The sequence below is a fragment of the Vombatus ursinus genome, unplaced genomic scaffold (assembly GCF_900497805.2).
Source record: "Vombatus ursinus unplaced genomic scaffold, bare-nosed wombat genome assembly UNPS02004573.1, whole genome shotgun sequence".
NCBI classification, from domain to species: Eukaryota; Metazoa; Chordata; class Mammalia; order Diprotodontia; family Vombatidae; genus Vombatus; species Vombatus ursinus.
Window position 1 is genome coordinate 474,135 of NW_020944351.1, and position 20,534 is coordinate 494,668.

The following is a 20,534-nucleotide window of genomic DNA, read 5'->3' on the forward strand; positions in this document are numbered from 1 at the left end:
GAATGACTTGTATTCTTATAGATTTGACTTAATTCTCTATATATTTTAGAAATGAGGCCCTTATCAGAGACACTGGTTGTAAAAATTCTTTCCCAATTTTCTACTTTCCTTCTAACCTTAGTTGCATTGGCTTTGTTTGTGCAAAAACTTTTCAATTTAATGTAATAAAAATTATACATTTTGCATTTTGTAATGTTCTCTATCTCCTGTTTGGTCATAAATTCTTCTGTTCTCCATAAATCTAATAGGTAAACTATTCCTTGCTCTCCCAGTTTGCTTATAATATCAACCTTTATATCTAAATCATGAACCCATTTTGACTTTATTTTGGTATATGGTGTGAGATTTTGGTCTATGCCTAGTTTCTGCCATACTCTTTTCCAGTTTTCCCAGCAGTGTTTGTCAAATAGTGAGTTCTTATCCCAGAAGCTGGGGTCTTTGGGTTTATCAAATAGTAGATTACTATAGTCACTGACAACTGTGAAGACAAACAATTTTAAAAGACTTACAATTCTGATCAATGCAATGACCAATCACAATTCCAGAGGAGCAATGATGAAACATTCTGCCCACCTCTTGACAGAATTGTGCCAGACCTGATATAGAACGAAACATACATTTTTGGACTTGGCCAATTTAGCAATTTATTTTGCATGAATATGCATATTTGTTACAAGGGTTTTGTTTTTCCTTTTCCCTTTTTTTCAATTGGGGGGCCAAATGCTAGTTAATTGAAAAATAGAAAAAAAAAGAAAAGAAAAGAAAGAAAAACAGAACAAACAAAAAAAAAGTAGGAAATGATAGAGACTGGCCAGCAAATCAGAATGTTTTTATTTGGAATATACTCATGTCTAGGAAGAGACGTTTTGATGACAAGTCAAAATTGATTCCTACATTAAAAAATGGATAAATTTCACAACTGCAAGAAAAAAAAAAGGACCATAGGAAATAGAATACCTTTCTATTAACTGCATGAACAAAAAGGACTCATCAGGAAGTTGTAAAGGTAGACCTAGGTGTCCTTGAAGAATTTAAGCCCCCTGGGGCTTAAATTTAATGAAGAATTTAAGCTCCCTGTGGCACAGTGGATAGAGCACTGGCCCTGAAGTCAGGAGGACCTGAGTTCAAATCCGGCCTCAGACCAAACACTTGGCACTTACTAGCTGTGTGACCCTGGGCAAGTCACTTAACCACAATTGCCTTAAAAAAAATTAAGTTCCCATAACCAGATAAATTATATCCTTGGGTAATAAAAACAGTGAGCATTTATATATGTAATTGGGCTTGGAGTTTGCCCAGGTTGCCTAACATGAGGACACACTGCATCATGCATTCTGCTACCACATGGGTGGGAGTAGCCTCCTTAAACTAGATGTATCTTTAAGAACTGCTACACTGGGACAATCTCTCTCTTTCATGTATGCTCTTTCCTGCTACATCCCAAGGGTGAAGATCACATACATTCATCCACAGTGTGGATGCTATGAATTGAACCAAGCATGGGGAAATGACTTCCCCCTCCCCCACAGTCCTTTTGGGCCCCATAGTTTAGGATGTTCCTGTTTTTGTCCTGTTCTGTTTGTCCTTCTCAGTTTCATGTGGCGGCTATAATCCCCAGCAGACCTGGAGTTCGAGCCATGGTGACCTGGGGGCCGGGATTCCAAGCCGGCTGTTACAGTCAGCCAGCCCAGCAGGAAGGTCCACAGAAAGCCAAGGTGCCTGGGACTTGAGCCTGAGGAGGGTTTTGGACTCGAAACTTGGGACTGTGCTCTATAGGAACTGAGCTAAGCTGTGAAGCTAATCCTCTTCTTTTCCCCAGAGACTGGGGTGCTATCGGGGGGGATTATGCCTCCCACATGTTGTGGAGTTTGTTAGTATATTTGTTAATATACCTTTGAAGTAAATATTCCTTTGTGGAGGTTAATCTGACTGCTAGTGGCTAAATGGAATTCGGGTATAGGGGACCAACCCCCTACACTTGAGGGAACATAATAGGTGGGGATTGGAGCCACTGGCAGAGAGCCTAGATACTGCCCCCCCTCCCCAATTCCCCTTATGAGTACTGGAGAACGCTGGGGGAAGGATGAAATGTAACACACCTGGCCTTCAGGCAGGGGGTACCAAGGTCCACATATAGCGTTTTCCATGGTGTCTCATTTGATTCTCATAGCAACACTAGAAGGGAGGTGCTATTACTATCCCCACTTTGCAGATGAGGAAACTGAGGCAAACAGGGTGAAGTGACTTGCCCAGGGTCACACATCTAGTCAGTGTCAGTATACCCAAAGATATAATTTATCTGGTTATGGGAACTTAATTTTTTTTAAGGCAATTGTGGTTAAGTGACTTGCCCAGGGTCACACAGCTAGTAAGTGCCAAGTGTTTGGTCTGAGGCTGGATTTGAACTCAGGTCCTCCTGACTTCAGGGCCAGTGCTCTATCCACTGTGCCACCTAGCTGCCCCAGGGAGCTTAAATTCTTCAAGGACACCTAGGTCTACCTTTACAACTTCCTGATGAGTGCTTTTTGTTCATGCAGTTAATAGAAAGGTATTCTATTTCCTATGGTCCTTTTTTTTTTTCCTTGCAGTTGTGAGATTTATCCATTTTTTAATGTAGGAATCAATTTTTACTTTTCATCAAAACGTCTCAGGCTGGGTTTGAACTCAAGTGTCTGCTGACTCCAAGTCCTCACTCGAGTATGATACTTAACTGCCAATGGACTGAATTTCCAGATGTGATTACTAAATCACTGGCAGTAATCACAGAAAGATCAGTAAAGCTACTGCAGGATGGGAGACAATTTTCCCACTAGAGAATGGTGATTGTAAGATCTATTCCAGTGAGTTTGACACTGACTTGGGTAATAGAGAACTCATTATTTTAAGGAAGCTAGGTGGCACTGTGGTTAGCACGACCCCAGTGTCAATCCTGCCTCAGGCTTACTTGGTTTGTTTAACTCTGGACAAGTAACTAAACTTGTCTCAACCACAGTTTCCCCATCTGTAAAACGGGATTAATAGCATCTACTTCCCAGGGATGTTGCGAGGATCAAAAAGATAATATGTGTAAAGTGTTTTGCAAACCTTAAAGTGTTATGTAAATGTAAGCTCTCATTATTAAGGAATCATGAGCATGAATCCATTTGCAAGACAAAGGCAGAGGTCAGTGTCAGAGGGAAAGGAGACATATTTGTACAATAATATTTATAGCAGTACTGCTATAGCAAGGACTAGAAACAAAATTGGTGACAATCAGGAAATGGCTAAACAAATTATGGTATGGGAATATAATGGAATGTTACTATAACATAATAATAAATATGACAGATTTAAAGAAATATGAAAAGACTTGTATGAACTGATGGAGAATGAAATTGACAGACCACAATAATAATATGAAAGAAAACAAAGTTGAAAGGCCCCAGAATTCTGACCAAAGTAGCAACTAGTCGGCCCTTGGAAAGTCTAGGGATGAAACCTACCTCTCCCTTCTTGGTAGAGAGGTAGGTGATGGTCTGGAGGTACAGAATCAGACATGCATTCTCAGACATGCCTAATGCATTGATTTGTTTTGCTTGGCTTTACATATTTCTTGCAAAATAGGGGTTCTACTGTGTTGGGGGGAGGCAAGTGGAGGTAGAGATGGGTTAGCGACTAGTGATAACTATGTAAAAAAGAGCATTAAGAAAATATTTTTAAATGCCCATGAGATAAAAAGTGTAGAACACAGAAAGAACAATTTTGTTACAACTTCATTAAGCTTAATATATAGTTTTTTTCCTCAAAAAAAAAATTTTTAAGGCAGCCAGTAGCATCAATTAACAATTTAAAAATGAATCTACTAAGAAGGTATAGCAAGAAGAATTGGTAAACCATCTCCCCCAGGGCCCATAGCATAAGCTCCCACAGATACACACAGTCTCTGGGGACAGTGGGCACAAACTTAAGGTAAAATGGTAATGAGGCCCACATGGGGCAGGGGGTACCCCTCAGTCCTCCTGTCTTGGGAAGTTCTTTTCTCTCTCTGTGGAGTCTTCATCAAGTTCACTTCAGGGCATAGTGTAGGTGATGGACCGGTCAATATATTGCTAGGCTGGCCCACCCCTTTGCTGGGCTGGGCTCCTTTGCTGCTGGTGGTACTCTCCCCCTTCTGCGCAGGTTCTGGGGACAGAGCAGTGCACTCTCTCCAGACCTTTCAATACTCACAACCTGGGCACATCCATCTCAAGGTTACTACCTAGTGACCTCCTAACTCCCATGGCTATTGCCAGGCTCAGAAAGTTTGTTTTGCTTACAACTATTCCCTCCCCAGTATTACCCTCCCTTTTATCTTCACTTCTTTCTATCCTTGTCTGTTTCCGTGGGAGTTGGATGTATTTCTACAACAAACTGCAAGCTTAGGCTGCCTTTGTCCATTTCCAACAATAGGGGAGGTTAATCTGATGCCCGCTGCCCCCAGCCCTTCATTCAAGTTGGTATATTTTTCTTCTAATGTACCCAAATAATACGAAATAGTAAGTTCTACCCCTTCTCCTTTCTGCCCTAGTGAATTCTCCTTTCCTTTCCCTTCTTAAAACCTTTAGAACAGACCCAGTCCACTACCAGGTCCTCCATTTTCTTCATTAACTCCCTGAATGTCCTTTGAAGACATTAAGGTTCTGAAGGGGCACTGCTTTCTTCTTCCCCTATTAGAACGTTAGTAATAAGCCATTATACAGCCCCTTTCAATAGCTCTAATCAATTTAGTTTTCTGAGTTTCTCTACACTTTTGTGCTTGCATTTCAAAGTTCCCATTCATCTCTGGTCTTTCACCTGGAATGCTTAAAAGTCCTCTAGTCCATTCAAGATCTATCTGCCCCTACAACACCCCTTCCCCCCCACCCCGCCACTGTAGAATTATACGCAGTTTTGCAGGCTAAGTTATTCTTGGTTATAAGCCTATATCTTTTGTCTAGATTTTGGCTATGACATTCCTGGGACTTTTCCTTCGGGGGTTTCTCTCAGGAGATGATAAGTGGATTTATCCCTTCTTTACTTTGCCCTCTGGTATTAACAAATCTGGGTGGTTTTCATTTATGAATTCTTGGAATATCATATCCAAGCTTTAAACATTATATTTTTTCAAGGAGTACAATGATTCTTTTTTGAAAATTAAAATTTTTTTATTATCAGACATTTATCTTTTCTTCCTCATACCTCCTCGCCCCCCCCACAGGAAAAAGAAAAGAAAAACTAAACATTGGAACACCAAAGGAATGGTCAAGCAAAATAACTGGCCTTTTGGGTCATGTCCAAAATCTCATATTTCATTCTATTAGGCCATCATTTCTCTGTCAGGAGTTGGATAGGATTCATCATCATCATCAGCCCTCTGGAATCATGAGTGATCATTGCATTGATCAGAGTTATTACATCTTTCAAAATTACAATGACCTCAATGGGTACTAGAGGAGGGTTCCCAGGAGGGAAACAAAAGTTCCAAATCCAGCGTTCCTTTATTGTTGTTGACTGTCCTGAGGAAGTTGGACTACCAGCATAAGAGAAAGTGACTTGGCTGAGGACGTGCAGCAAATAGAGACCGAGATCTAGGCTTGGAGGGACCATGCACTAAAAACCTTTTTAGATGGCTCAGATGGAGAATTATTCACACCAGGCCCCAGAAAGATGAATTCCCATTGGAGCCAGCTCCCCATGTGGATCTGCAGGGGAGCAGGTAAAGTTCCTAAAGGACAGGAGTCAAGGATAAGGCCCTCCAGCCCCACCCAAGCCTAAAACATCCTCCAAAAGCCTCTCCCCTGTTTAGATCATTTAGAGGGAAGACCATGAAAGGATGGGGTATCATGGGCTCTCTCTCAGGAGTTAGTATCTACACAGGCTCTTTCTGCATCCTCTATACATTGGGCAGGGACAAATGGAAACCCTGAGAGTTACCCAAAACAATCAGTTACTCAAACAATATTGGATCTCTGGGGGGGAGGGGGGGAAACAGGAAGACATTTCTTCTCTGGTGATGGAGATGAAGGAAGTTGGGGTACTTTGTTATACCAGGTCTCCTTACAACAACACTGTGTTGCCCATGAGGAAGGCAAATGGCACCTGGAAGTTTATGGTACACTACAGGGAGCCAAACAAACTCATCAGCCTGTCAATACAGCTGCTCCTAACTTCATGAGTGCCATAGACCATGTAACACAGGACCAGCGTGAGTACTATGTGGTTATTGACCTCACTAATGCTTTTTTTTCTCTATTCCTATGACTGAAACTAGTCAGGAACAGTTTGCTCTCATTTGGGAAGGAGTCCAGTATATTTTTACTGTCCTTCTCCAGGGCTACCTGCATTCTCCTTCATATGGCTGGTTATATTATGGTGAGCAGAGAGACCTGAAAAAGGCCTCCCTTCCTGAGGGCACTGTTCTACATTGACATAGTGAAAACTGGGCCAGATGAGGTCATGGTAGCAGAAGGTCTAGATCAGATGGTCGGCCCATATGAGGACAAGAGGTGGGAAATCAACCCCCAAAAAAATCCAGGGTCCAGCCTGCACAGTCAAGTTTTGGGGAATATAATGGGTGGGGGAAACTCTGAGGATTCTTGGCATAGTATGAAATAAGCTCTCGACACTCTCTTGGCCTAGAAAAAAATAATACCATTCATCTAGAGGAACAAAAGGCAAAGAATATCAAAGAAAATAATGAAAAAAATGGGAAGGAAGGGGGCCCAGCAACACCAGATTTCAAGATATACTACAAAGCAGTAATTATCAAAATGATTGGTATTTCTAGTTAAAAAATAGAAAAGTTGATCAGTAGAACAGACGAGGTACAGAACAAACAGAAATAAAGGAACAGAGTGACACAATGAGCCCAACAACTGGAGGAAGGATCCACTATCTGACAAAAATTGGAAAACAGTCTAGCAGAAATTAGTTTAGGCCAATATCTAACCATGGACCATGATAAGTTCCAAATGGATACATAATCTAGATATAAAAGATCACACCATAATCAGGTTAGAAGAGAAAGGAAAGAAATACATTTTACTACTATGCCTAGGGGAAGAATTCATGACCAAAGAAAAGATAGGGAAGCTCAGAAAAGATTAAATGTATCCGTGGAGACTTTATCAAACTGCGTGCCATCTTGGGATAGGGGGAGGGGAGAGATGGGGAGAAAATTTGGAACTCAAAATCTTATGGAATTGAATGTTGAAAACTAAAACTAAATAAATTTTTAAAAAAAGAATGGAAATAGAAATGGAGGACTAGAGATAAAAAGACTCAGAATAAAGAAATAGAAATAAATGGAAAAAAGAAAAGATTAAATGGACAATTTTGATCAAAATATTTTTGCACAAACAACATTAATGCTGTTAAAATCAGAAAAAAAAAACATGTTAATGAGGGGAAATCTTTGTAACAAGTTTCTCAGATAAAGTTCTCATTTCCCAGAAATATAAAGAACTGATACAAATATAAGAACACGAACCATTGCCAAAGAAAAATGGCCAAATGATACAAATAGGCAATTCTTAAAGGGGATAAATCCAAGCTATCCATAGCCATATGAAAAATGCCACAAGGCCAAGGTGTTTAAAGGGATATCAATGAGTATAAGTTGAGTCTTTTTACTCCTTCAAACCCTCTGCCATATGATGCTAGTGGTCCACCCGTGTGTGTGTGTGTGTGTGTGTGTGTGTGTGTGTGTGTGTGTGTGCGTGTGTGTGTGGTGTATGACAAGTTGGACAAGCTTGCAGGACCAACCCCAGTCTGAAAAAGCCCCCTTTTGACTCCCTCAAACAATGAAGGTATCCAGCACCACAATGTGAAGATTCAGAACCTGAGGCTAGAGATAGTACATTGTCTCCTTGCCAATTAAAACACTATAAAGTGCAAAGGAGAGCTTGACAAGTGGAAAGCCAGAGAGAGTATCCCAGAACCAGACTCCCTAAAGTATAAATTATGGCACAAAGTCTGAGTCACTACATGTACTGATCTGCCCATGGGTGCTTTGAGCTTTGCTTCAGCATGGATGATATAAGACTGAGAGAGGTGTCCCTGAGGAAACTGGAAATATGCAAGAATTGTGGGGGTGAGAAGTAGCTAACTCTCACCGTAATCAGCATTGGTGATGTGAGTATGTATCCTTGCTATGTTGCTGTATAAGAGCAAAACCAAAGCTATGTAAGACATGTGGGAGTTGCATTCATTTCCATGCTGAAGGAAAACATGATGTTTCACTGAGGTATAGACTTTGGATGTGAGAAGGATTGATCACACTCAGCCTGGCTGGGCATAGTGTCTGCTCATTAGGGGGAAATAGCCTCTCTTGCCAGCCCCAAACAAGAAGCCATGCCAGATTAGCCTCATTTTTGACAACATTATTAGACTGATAGGCAGGAAAATGCTGAAGGTATAGGCTACTCTTGATTCTAGCAAATCAGGTAACAAAGTCTCTCATGATTCTCTTATGAAGAAGGTGGAGAGAGAAGCTAGACAGTAGTGTATTCAGGTGAATTTGAACTAGTTGAATGGCCAGACCCAGAGAATAGTCCTCATCTATAAAATGGGGATGATGGCACCTACTTCATAGAGTTGTCATGAGGATTAAATGAGATAACGTGCAAAGTGTTTTACAAACCTTAAAGTATTTTATGAATTGAACAGCTAACCAAAGATTTCCTTAGTTATAGGAGGAGGAAGACACAGAGCAGGGAAGGGCTATTCAGTGAGGATATAGCCTTGATTTTGTTGAGCTCAACTTGCCTGACTCTATTATTTTTTTTGCACTCAGGAGACCAGCAAGCTGCATCAATGGACTGAGCCTTTAGTCTTCTGAGCCAATTAATTCTCAAAGATGATTTAAATACCTTTTAAGAAAAAGAACTATATTAACCAACATGGCAAGGAATTCTGGGAGATATTCCTCCTACCATACTCCTTAATGGCAAGGTTCTAAAGGTCTTCTAGAGGACATTCCACCTCTTAAATAGCTTTAGAGAAGTTACTGGACAACCTTAATCTTAGGGATGTGAGAAGCCTATAATAGGCAATACAGAGAAAGAATTTAAACCAGAAAGGCAATGAAAACAAAACAAAACAAAACAAAACAAAAGACAACAAGCAATATAACAGTCCCCCTGAGGCTGAATACTTCAGGGGAAGTACTCGGAACCCAGGTCTTCCTGACTCCAAGTCCAGTGCCCTATCTACTATGCTGACCTCTCCACATCAGATGTCAAAGCTAAGGAAAGAGGATGCAAGGGAAAATCTAGAATGTCAGCAGCTTATGAAATTATAATGAGGAAAATGGAGAGACTTAGATGGTCTCAGGGGTGGATGAAATAGAAGGAAGAGGAGGAGGAGGAGAAGAAGAAGAAGATGATGATGATGATTGGGAAAAATCTTCATATCAAATATCTTTAATAAAGGTTTGATCTCTAGGATATATATGCAACTAACAAAAATATATAAAACCAAAAGCCATCTCTCAGTAGATACGTAATCAAAGGATATGAACAAGCGAATCTCAAGAGAATTGAAAACTATTAACAAATGAAATAACATTACAAATAAAACAAAATTACAAAATGAAATAATATTACAAATTATTGATAATAAGAGGAACGAAAAGGCAAATAATTCTGAGGTTTCAAATCACACCCAGAAAATTGGCAAAGATGGCAAAAGGGGAAGGGAACAAGCATTTATATAGTGACTACTACGTGCCAGGCACTGTGCTAAGCACTTTGCAAGTATTATCTCATTTGATCCTCACAACAACCCTGGGAAGTAGGTGCTATTCTTATCTCCATTTTACAGTTGAGGAAACTGAGATACAGACATTAAGTGACTTGCCCAGGGTCATACAGATAGTAAATATCTGAGGCCAGATTTTAACTTCTTGGGTCTTGGGAGTAAGACTCCAGGTTCAGTGCTCTATCCACTGGGCCACCTAGCTGCCTCTAAAAAGATGGGAGTAGTCAGTATTGAAGGGATTATGAAAAGATAGGAATCACACTGCACAATTGGTGGATCTATAAATTGGTCCAACCATTCTGGAAAGGAATCTGGAACTATGTGAAGAAAACAACTAAAATATCAACATTGTTTGGCCTATAACCCAAGGAAGTCAATGACCAAAAAAAGAGGCCAAGGAAGAGAAAAAGGACCCATGTGCACAAAAAATATTTATAAAAGCTCTTTTTGTAGTGGAAAAGAAGTAGAAATGAAGAGGATCTCTATCAATTAAGAATGGCATATGAATGTAATGGAATACTATTGTTCTATGAGAAATGATGAAAGAGAAAGTTTCAGAGAAACCTGGGAAGACCTGTATGAATTGATGCAGAGTGAAGCAAGCAGAACCAAGAGAACAATTTATAAAATAACAACATTGTGAGGGAATTGTGGGAAGATGGCAGAATAAAGCAGGAAATTACCTGGCTCTCTGAAATTCCCCCACAAATAACTTAAAATAATGCCTCATAGTAAATTTTAGAACAGCAAAAATAATTAAAAGTTGCAGTAAAGCAGTTGTCCAGCTTAAGACAACTTAGAAAAGATCTGACTTCCCAGGGTGGTGGTCTGGCCTGATTGAGGTACAGATACCTCTGGGAAGATACCACTGAGTCAACAAATAGCAAGCCCTGGAGACAGCTACAGCCTTAGCTTTCAGAGCTTTTGCCCCACAGATGGTGTGGAGGCTGGGCAGCTGATCAGGGGAAGATTGTGGGGGCCCTCTGCTGATGCTAGACACAGGGCTCAGGCATGCTGACCAGACAGGCAAGCACATGCTGGTGTGGTGCTGAGTGTGGTGCAGATGGGCAAGGGCCCTGCTGGTTGTCATCACTCACAGTAGAGCAGAGTCCCTGGTTTTCGTTCCAGGGCAGAGGAGTGAGCTGACACCTGCAACTACAAGAGCATTTATGGTGGCAGCAGTACTAGGGGCCCTTGTCAAGGCTCAGGGGCAGAGAGGAGTACCTAAGGTCACTTATAGACCAAGGTGTGAGCCAGAAGAGCAGTGACCACATCTGGCCTTGGATTACAGAACACTGGAAAAACCAAGAGGTCAAAGAGCTCAGAAAACAATAGAACAAAATATCTGTAGCCTAAGACATCCACTGCCCTACCACCACCACCCCATGCTCCTCCCCCACCCTGGGAGCAATGCTTGATTCTAACATAAAATTAACAGCCAAGAAATAGGCTGTTTAAAAAAATGAGTAAAAAGGGGCAGGTAGGTGGCACAGTGGATAGCGCTCTGGCCTTGAAATCAGGAGGATCTGAGTTCAAATGTGGTCTCAGACACAAAACACTTACTAGCTGTGTGACCTTGGGCAAGTCACTTAACCTGCTGACCTAACCAAAAAAACAAACAAACAAACAAAAATGAGTAGAAAACAGAAAAAGAACCTGACCATAGATAGTTATTATGGTCATAGAGATGATCAGGGTTCAAATTCAGAAGACAAAACTGCTTCTTGTAAAGCTTCAAAGAAAACTGTAAAATGGTCACAAACCCAAAAAGAGTTCTTGGAAGAGCTTAAAAAGGACTTTAAATATCAAATAATAGAAGTTGAAGAAAAATTGGAAAAAGAAATAAGAGCAATGCAAGAAAAGCAAGAAAATTAGGAAGAGAAAGTCAACCAGTTGGAAAAAAGATCCAAAAACTTAACAAAGAAAATAACTCCTTAAAAATCAGAATTGGGCAAGGGGAAGCTAATGACTTCATAAGACATCAAGAAATAATAAAACAAAAACAAAAGAATGAAAAAAATAGGAGAGAATGTGAAATATCTCATTAGAAAAACAATTGACCTAGATAACAGATCAAGGAGAGATAATATAAGAATGGTTGGACTACCTGAAAGTCATGATAAAAAAAAAAGAGTCTAGATACTATACTTCAAGAAATTATTAAGGAAAATTACCCTAAAGTACTTGAACTAGAAGGTAAACTAGAAATTGAAAAAATCCACTGATCAGTACCTGAAAGAGATCCCAAAATGAAAGCTCACAGGAACATTATAGCTAAGTTTCAAAACTCCCAGGTCAAGGAGAAAATATTACAAGCAGCTAGAAAGAAACAATTTAAATATTGTGGAGCTACAGTCAGGATAACACAAGATTTAGCAGCTTCTACATTAAAAGACCGAAGGACATGGAATATAACATTCGGAAGAGCAAAGGATCTGGGTTTGCAGCCAAGAATAACCTACCCAGCAAAGTTCGGTGTAATCCTGAAAAGGAAAAATAGATATTTAATGAACTAAAAGACTTTTAAGTATTCTTGAGGAAAAGACCAGAACTGAACAGAAAGTTTGACTTACAAAGAAGCAGGAAAAACATAAGAAAGTAAACATCAAAACCTAATTATAATTTGTTATATAGGCTTTCTTGAAATGGAAATTTATCGCTGTATATTTTGAATCCTCTCTTATGTTCTGCTGTGCACATGGCAATACTTCTTTTGTCTTTTCTTATTTTGTATTATTTTAGTTTTACTATTTAAGTTTGTTTCTTTATTCTTTTCTTATTTTGTATTTAAGTTTAAAATAATATGCAAAAAATGTAAAAAAAAATACTCTTGTAAAGAAAAAAAAAAGACCATATGTGTTAAAAGAAAATAAAAACTAGCTATAAGGGATTTGATAAGGTTAAACTGCTTACTCCTTATATGGGAAAATGATTTTTGTAATTCTTAAGCATGTTATTACTAAGGTAGTTCAAAGGAGTATACATAGGAGTTGATGATCCTAAAAAATAAAATTGGGTAGGGAGAGGTAAAATGGAGCGAATTATCTCACAAAAAAAGGTATCAAGGGAAGAACTGTTACAGTGGAAGGGAGGATAGGCTAGAGGGCAGGCAGTGTGGGAACGTTATTCTCATCAGAATTGGATTAAAGAGGGAATAACATAAACATTTGATGGGATATAAAAATCTTCTTAACTTGCAGAGAAATAGAAGGGCAAGGGGAGAGGATAAAGGAAGGACTCTTAAGAGGGTATGCGGATTAATAAATAGGAGTGCAAGGGGATAGGATAAGGAAGGGACTTTTAGAAGGGTATGCAGACAACAGAGGCAGTGGTCAGAAGTAAATTAGATTTCTGAGGAGGGATAGGGTAAAAAGAGAAAGAGAGAGAGAGGAGGATAAACATTGAGGAAAAATAAGATAGAGGGAAATATACAACTAGTAATTATAACTTTGAATGTGAATGGGATGAATTCACCTATGAACGGAAATGAATAGCAGAATGGATCAAAAACTAGAACCCGGCAATATGTTGGATACAAGAACATATTTAAAAATGAGAGACACACATAGAGTAAAAATAAAGGGCTGGACTAGAATGTATTGTGCTTCAGCTGATATTAAAAAAAAAGCAGGGGTAGCAATCATGATCTCAGACAAAGTAAAAGCTAAAATAGATTTAATTAAAAGAGATAAGCAGGGAAATTACATTTTGTTAATAAAAAATACCAGAGATAATTTAGTAATGTCAATAGTGAATATATATGCACCAAATGTTACAGCATTCAAAATTTTAAAGGAAAAGGTAAATGAATTACAGGTGTAAATAGATAGCAAAACTATAATAGTGGAGGATTTCAATCTTTCCCTCTCAGAACTATATACATCTAATCAAAAAATATATAAGGAAGAAGTCAAGGAGATTAACAGAATTTAGATAAGCTAGATATGATAGACATCTGGTGAGAATTGAATGGCAATAGAAAGAAATACATCTTTTTCTCAGAGGCACCTTTACAAAAATTGACCATATATTAGGGCATAAAAACTTTATAGCTAAATGCAGAAAAGCAGAAATATTAAATGCATCCTTTTTCAATCACAATGCAATAAGATTACATTTAATAAAGGACCATGGAAACACAGCTTAAAAATTAGTTGAAGACTAAATAACTAAAAAATCTTAAAGAATGAGTGGGTTAAAGAACAAGTCATAGAAACAATAAATAATTTTATTAAAGAGAATGATAATAATGAGACAACATATCAAAACTTGTGGGATGCAGCAAAATCAGTAATCAAGGGAAAGTTTATATCTCTAGATCCTTACAGCTATAAAAAGAGAAAGAGCAGATCAATGAATTGGGTAAGCAATTTAAAAAGCTAGAAGAAGAGCAAATAAAAAAATCCCCAATTAAATGCCAAATTGGAAACCCTGAATATTAAAGATGAGAATAATAAAATTAAATGTAAGAAAACTATCGAATTAATGAATAAGAGTTGGTTTTATAAAAAAACTAATAAAATAGATAAACTATTGATTAATATGATTTCTTTAAAAGAGAGAAAACCAAATCACTAGTATCAAAAATGAAAAGGGTGAATATACCGCAAATGAAGATGAAATTAAAGCAATTATTAGGAGAATATTTTACCCAACTATATGCCAATAAATTTAACAATTTAAGTGAAATGGAAGAATGCTTACAAAAACATAAACTGTCCAGATTAACAGAAGAGGAAACAGAATATCTAAATGAAACTATTTTAGAAAAAGAAATCAAACAGGCCATAAGTGAACTTCCTAAGAAAAAAGCATCAGGACCAGATGGATTTACAAGTGAATTCTACCAAAGATTTAAGGATGGACTAATTCTAATATTAAATAAATTATTTGGAATAATAGGGAAAGAAGGAGTCCTACCAAACTCCTTTTATGAAACAAATATAGTGCTGATACCTAAACCAGGAAGAACAAAAATAGAGAAAGAAAGTTATAGACAAATTTCCCTATTAAATATTGATCCAAAAATCCTAAATAAAATACTAGCTAGGCAACTACAATATAGCACATTGATTATACATTATGACCAAGTGGGATTTATATCAGGAACGCAGAGCTGGTTAATTATATCAATTATATCAATAACAAAAGTAACCCCAAAAATCACATAATTATATCAATAGATGCAGAAAAAACTTTTGACAAAATACAACACTCATTCCTATTAAAACCACTTGAAAACATAGGTATAAATGGATTTTTCCTTAAAATGATAAGAAACATCTACCTAAAACCATTAGCAAGCCTTATCAATATAATGGAGATAAGCTAGAAGCCTTCCCAATAAGATCAGGAGTGAAACAAGAATGCCTATTATCACCAACATTATTCAATATTATACTAGAAATGTTAGCAATAACAATAAGAGAAGAAAAAGAAACTGAAAGAATCATGATGGGTGATGAAGTAATAAAACTATCTCTTTTTGTAGATAATAAAATGGTATACTCAGAAAATCTTAGAGATTCAACTATAAAGCTAGCTGAAACAATTAATAATCTTGGCAAAGTAGCAGGATGCAAAATAAGCCAACATAAATCATCAGCATTTCTATACATTACCAATAAAGCTCTGCAAGAAGAGATAGTAGATAGATAAGGATGGTACTAGCTGTGGAAAAATAAGAAAGTCTTAGGAAATGACAGTGAAGATGTGAGACAGGCCTATTACCTGAAAGATGTCTTTGCTGGCATGGTCCTGCTGTAAGGTCCTGTTCAATGGGTATACATCCAGATCCATATTCACCACTCTGCTGTTCTAGACCAGTAGTTTACCTTGCCCATTTTTGCTTGGCCACTGGTCTGGTGATGCTACCTACAAGATGGTTGGCAGCCCTGGGAGTTCTTTTGTATTAAGTGTATATTCCTAGCCAGTTACTGCCTCACTCTGTTCCACCATCTTGGATTTGATATAGCCCTAGCATGTCACATTCTTGCTGTTGTGTGGAGTGCTATACACATGCACCACCAACATGGAGATTCTGTCTCTGCCACCTATATCAGGTTGGCTTTGACATCTTGCCTGAGTTTTATTGTCCCTAAGCTGGATGACCACTGGCTTGCTCAGTAGCTTTTCTTCAAGGAAATGACTAGACACTTCTGGTCTAAAATTTGTGACATCATGCAATTCCACTTTGCATTTTTGTTCATGACACACTTCAGTAGTCCCCAAAGACGCAATGCTGAGGAAAAGAACATTTGAATGGGCTAAAAAAGCCTCTATCTTAAGTGTTTTAGTTAATACATACATTTGAAAAACAGTGTTCCAGCCAAGTATATACATCCATTCCATATTTATGCTCAATGCATTTTCCCTGTTTCCTTGTTTCTCTTGTCTATGTTTTTCATGGCCATTAATATAAAATTTATTAATTAAAAAAAAGAAGAGATAGTTCATTTAAAATAACTGTAGATAATATAAAATACTTGGCAGAGTATACCTGCCAAGGCAAACCCAGGAACTATATGAACATAATTATAAAACGCTTTTTATACAAATAAAGTCAGATTTAAATAATTGGGGAAATATTAATTGGTAGGCCAAGCCAATATAATAAAATTATAATCTTACCTAAATTTATCTACTTATTCAGTGCTATCCCAATTGAATTACCAAAAAATTACTTTATTAAGTTAGAAAAAATAATAACAAAATTCATTCGGAAGAACAAAAGGTCAAGAATATCAAAGGAATTAATGAAAAAGAAGGTAAAGGAAGGAAGTCTAGCAGTGCTAGATCTTTAAATGCATTTTAAGGCAGTAATTATCAAAACTATCTGGTGCTGGCTGAGAAATAGCATGGTGGATCAGTGGAATAGAGTAGATATACAATACCCAGTAGTAAATGATTATAGTAATCTTATGTTTGATAAATGTAAAGATTTAAGCTTTTGATATAAGAATTCACTCTGGTAAAAATCATTGGGAAAACAGGAAAGCAGTCCAGCAGAAATTAGGTATAGACAAATATCTTACAATATTTACCAAGATATGGTCAAAATGGATACATGACCTAGACATAAATGGAAATATCATAAGCAAATAAGAAGAACATGGAACAGATTTCCTGTCAGATTTATGGATAGAAGAATTTATGAGTAAACAAGGATAGAGAGCATTGTGAGCTGTAAAATGGATAATTTTGATTATATTAAATTAAAAAGGTTTTGTACAAATAAGACCAACGTAGCCAAGATTAGAAGGAAAGCAGAAAATTGGAGGAAAAATTTTATAGACAGTTTCTCAAATAAAGGTCTCATATCTCCAATATATAGAGAACTTTATCAAACTTATAAACATATGAGTCATTCCCTAATTGAGAAAGGATCAAAGGATATGAACAGAGTTTTTGGAAAAAGAAATCAAAGCTATATACAGTCTTTTTAAAAAAAATTATCTAAATCATTATTGATTAGAGAAATGCAAATTAAAACAACTTTGAGATACCATCTCACCTATTAAATTGGCTAAAATGACAGAAGGGTAAAATGGCAAATTGTGGAGAGGATGTGGAAGATTGGGACACTAATACACTGTTGGTGGAACTGTGAACTGATCCAAGCATTTTGGAGAGCAATCTGTATTTATGCCCAAAGAGTTGTAACACTATATCACCTTTGACCCAGCAATACCACTATTAGCTATGGTTCCCAAGGTTATCAGAGAAAAAGGAAAAGAACCTATATGTTCTAAAATATTTATAGCAGCTGTCTTTGTGGTGGCAAAGAACTAGAAATTGAGGGGATACCTATCAATTGGGGAATGGCTGAATAAGTTGTGTATATGATTGAGATGAAATACTACTGTACTGAAAGAAATGGGACAGGTTATTTTAAAGAAAACTTTGAAAGACTTACATAAAATAATGGAGAGTAAAATGAGCAGAACCAAGAGAATGTTATATATAGTGACAACAATATTGTTCAAAGAGTAAATATGAATAACTAAACTATTCTGAGTTATATGAATATTCAAATCAACTACAAAGGACCTATAAAGGAAGATGCTATCTACCTCCAGAGAAAGAACTGATACACGTGAAACTATTGTAAAGTTTCACACACACACACACACACACACACACACATGTCAAATATTGGCCTTGTCTAGTGTAGGGTTGGGAGAAAAGGAGAGAAACAGCTTGGAATTCAAATGTAAAGAAAAAAATTTAAAAAACAACAACATTGAAAAGACAAACAACTTTGAAAGACTTAAGAACTCTGATAAATTCAAAGACCAACACAATTCTGATGATGGAGCATTCTACCCAACTTATGACAAAGTATTTGGACACAAGATGCTGAATGAGAAATTTTTGGACATGGTGAATGTGGGAATTTGTTTTACTTGATCGTGCATATTCGTTGTAAGAATTTTTTTAGTAGCAAAGATATGGAAGCATAGCAGATGTTTGTTGATTAGGGAATGGCTAAACAGAATGAATACAGAGAAGCCTGGAAAGATTTAAATGAAGGGATTTTAAGTGAAGTAGGCAGAACCACAAAGTGCCTACAATTGCAATGGAGAGAATGACAAATAAATAATTGAAACTGAATACTAAAAAGTTATATAAAAAAAAGGCTTAGTCCCAAAGAAGAGCTATGAAAAAGTATATCCCTCTGTACCTCTTTGTTAGTTTTTTTCTTAATAAGTGTCTATTTTTGTCTCCGTGACACAGACATATACGAACAGAAAAAGAAAACAAAATACTTGTAACAAATATGTGTATTCAAGGAAAATGAATCCCCATATTGGAATTGTCCAAAAATATAGGTATCATTCTATATCTTAAGTCCATCAACTAACTGTCGGCAGGTGGGTAGCATGTTTTGTCATTAGACCTCTAGAATGGTGGTTGGTAATTACATAATCAGAGTTCTTAAGTATCTGAAAGATGTTTGTCTTTGCAATGTTGTTGTTATTATAAAAAACGTTCTCTACATAAGTATATTCAATTCTTCCAAGGTTTCTCTGAAACCATCCCTTTCATCATTTCATATGGCACAATAATATTCTTTTTATATTTATATTTTAAAACTGAGGAATTACATTCCTCAGTGGGCAGTCCCTTAATTTCTATTTCTTTGACACAATAAAAAGAGCTGCTACAAATGTTCTTGTACTTATGGGTCCTTTTCCTCCTTATTTTAATTCATTGGGGTATAGGCTGGTAGAGACAAAGGGTTTGAACAATTTAGTGACTTTGGGGGCATAGTTCCAAATTGCATATCAGAATGAATGGAACAATTAATTATTGGATCAACAGTGAAATAATGTGCCTGTTTTCCTGAAACCCTTCTAACGTTTGTCATTTTTATTTTTTGTCAACTTTGCCAATCTCATGAGTGCAAGCTAGAACTTCAGAGTTGCTTTAGTTTGCATTTCTTGAATTGTTAGTCATTTGGAGCATTTCTTTTTCATGTGACTATTGATAGTTTGGATTTCTTCCCTTGAGAATTGCCTGTTCATATCCTTTGATCATTTTTCAGTTGAAAAATGGCTCTTATTCTGATAAACTTGAATCAGTTCCTCCTATACCTTGGAAATTTTATTTATTTATTTATGTATTTGTCTATTTATTTATTTTTGGGTGAGGCAATTGGGGTTAAGTGACTTACCCAGGGTCACACAGCTAGTAAGTGTCAAGTGTCTGAGACCAGATTTGAACTCAGGTCCTCCTGACTCCAAAGCCAGAGCTCTATCCACTGTGCCACCTAGCTGCCCCTAAAATTAGAACTTTTTTGAAGAAGCCTGCTGCAAAGACTTTTTTTCCAGTTCAATATTTTTCTTCTAATTTGAGCAGCATTGTATTTGAGTAAAAACTGTTTAATTTTATGAATAACAATTATTCATTTTATCTTCTATAATCTTATCACCTGTTTAGTAATGAACTCTTTCCCCAATTGAAAGGCAATTTCTTCCTTGTTCCTCTAACTAATGATCAATATCTTATACCTAAATAATACTTCCATTTTGGGCTTGGTATATGATGTAAGGTGTTAGTCTAAATCCAATTTCTGCCAGATCTCTGTCCAATTTTTCCTAGCACTTTTGGTCAAATAGTAAGTCTTTACTCCAGTAGTTGGGGTGTTTGGGTTTCTCAAATACTAGGCTCATTCGCTTCATTAATGTTGTATACCTAATATATTCTACTGTTTGACTTCTCTATTTTTTAATCAACACCAAATCATTTTGATGATTATTGCTTTGTAGTGTAGTTTGAGATTTGGTACTGCTAGGCCAACTTCCTTCCACTTTTTTCATATTTCCCTCAAGATTCTTGACTTTTTTTCTTCTAGATGAATTTCATTTTTTTCCAGATCTATAAAGTAGTCACTTGGCAATTTGATTGGTATAGCACTGAATAGTATTATACTTTGAGCCTACCCATAAGTAAATCATATTGCTATAATTTTTTAGTCTGTCTTTATTTCCATACAGAGTATTTGGTGATTGTGTTCCTATAATTTCAGTGTGTAAAAGAGAGAGATCTTAGTCATTTGGAGTTTATCTTGATACATGATGTGAGGTGAAGATCTGAACCTCATAGCTACCAGACTGCTTTCCAGTTTTCTTAGCAGTCTCTGTCAAAGTGAGTTTTTACCCTGCTCACTTTGGGATCTTTGGGTTTAGAACACTTACTAGGTTCTTTTGCTTTTTGTATGTTGTATACTTAGTTTCCCTGTTAAACCTCTCTTTTTCATTAACTTATAACAAATC

The 20,534-nt window shown here is 37.0% G+C and overlaps 1 pseudogene; it reads left to right on the plus strand.

Annotated features, from left to right (window-relative positions):
* Positions 1–1,637: 1,637 nt before the first annotated feature.
* LOC114024756 lies at positions 1,638–16,017 on the plus strand (annotated as a pseudogene).
* Positions 16,018–20,534: the final 4,517 nt, after the last annotated feature.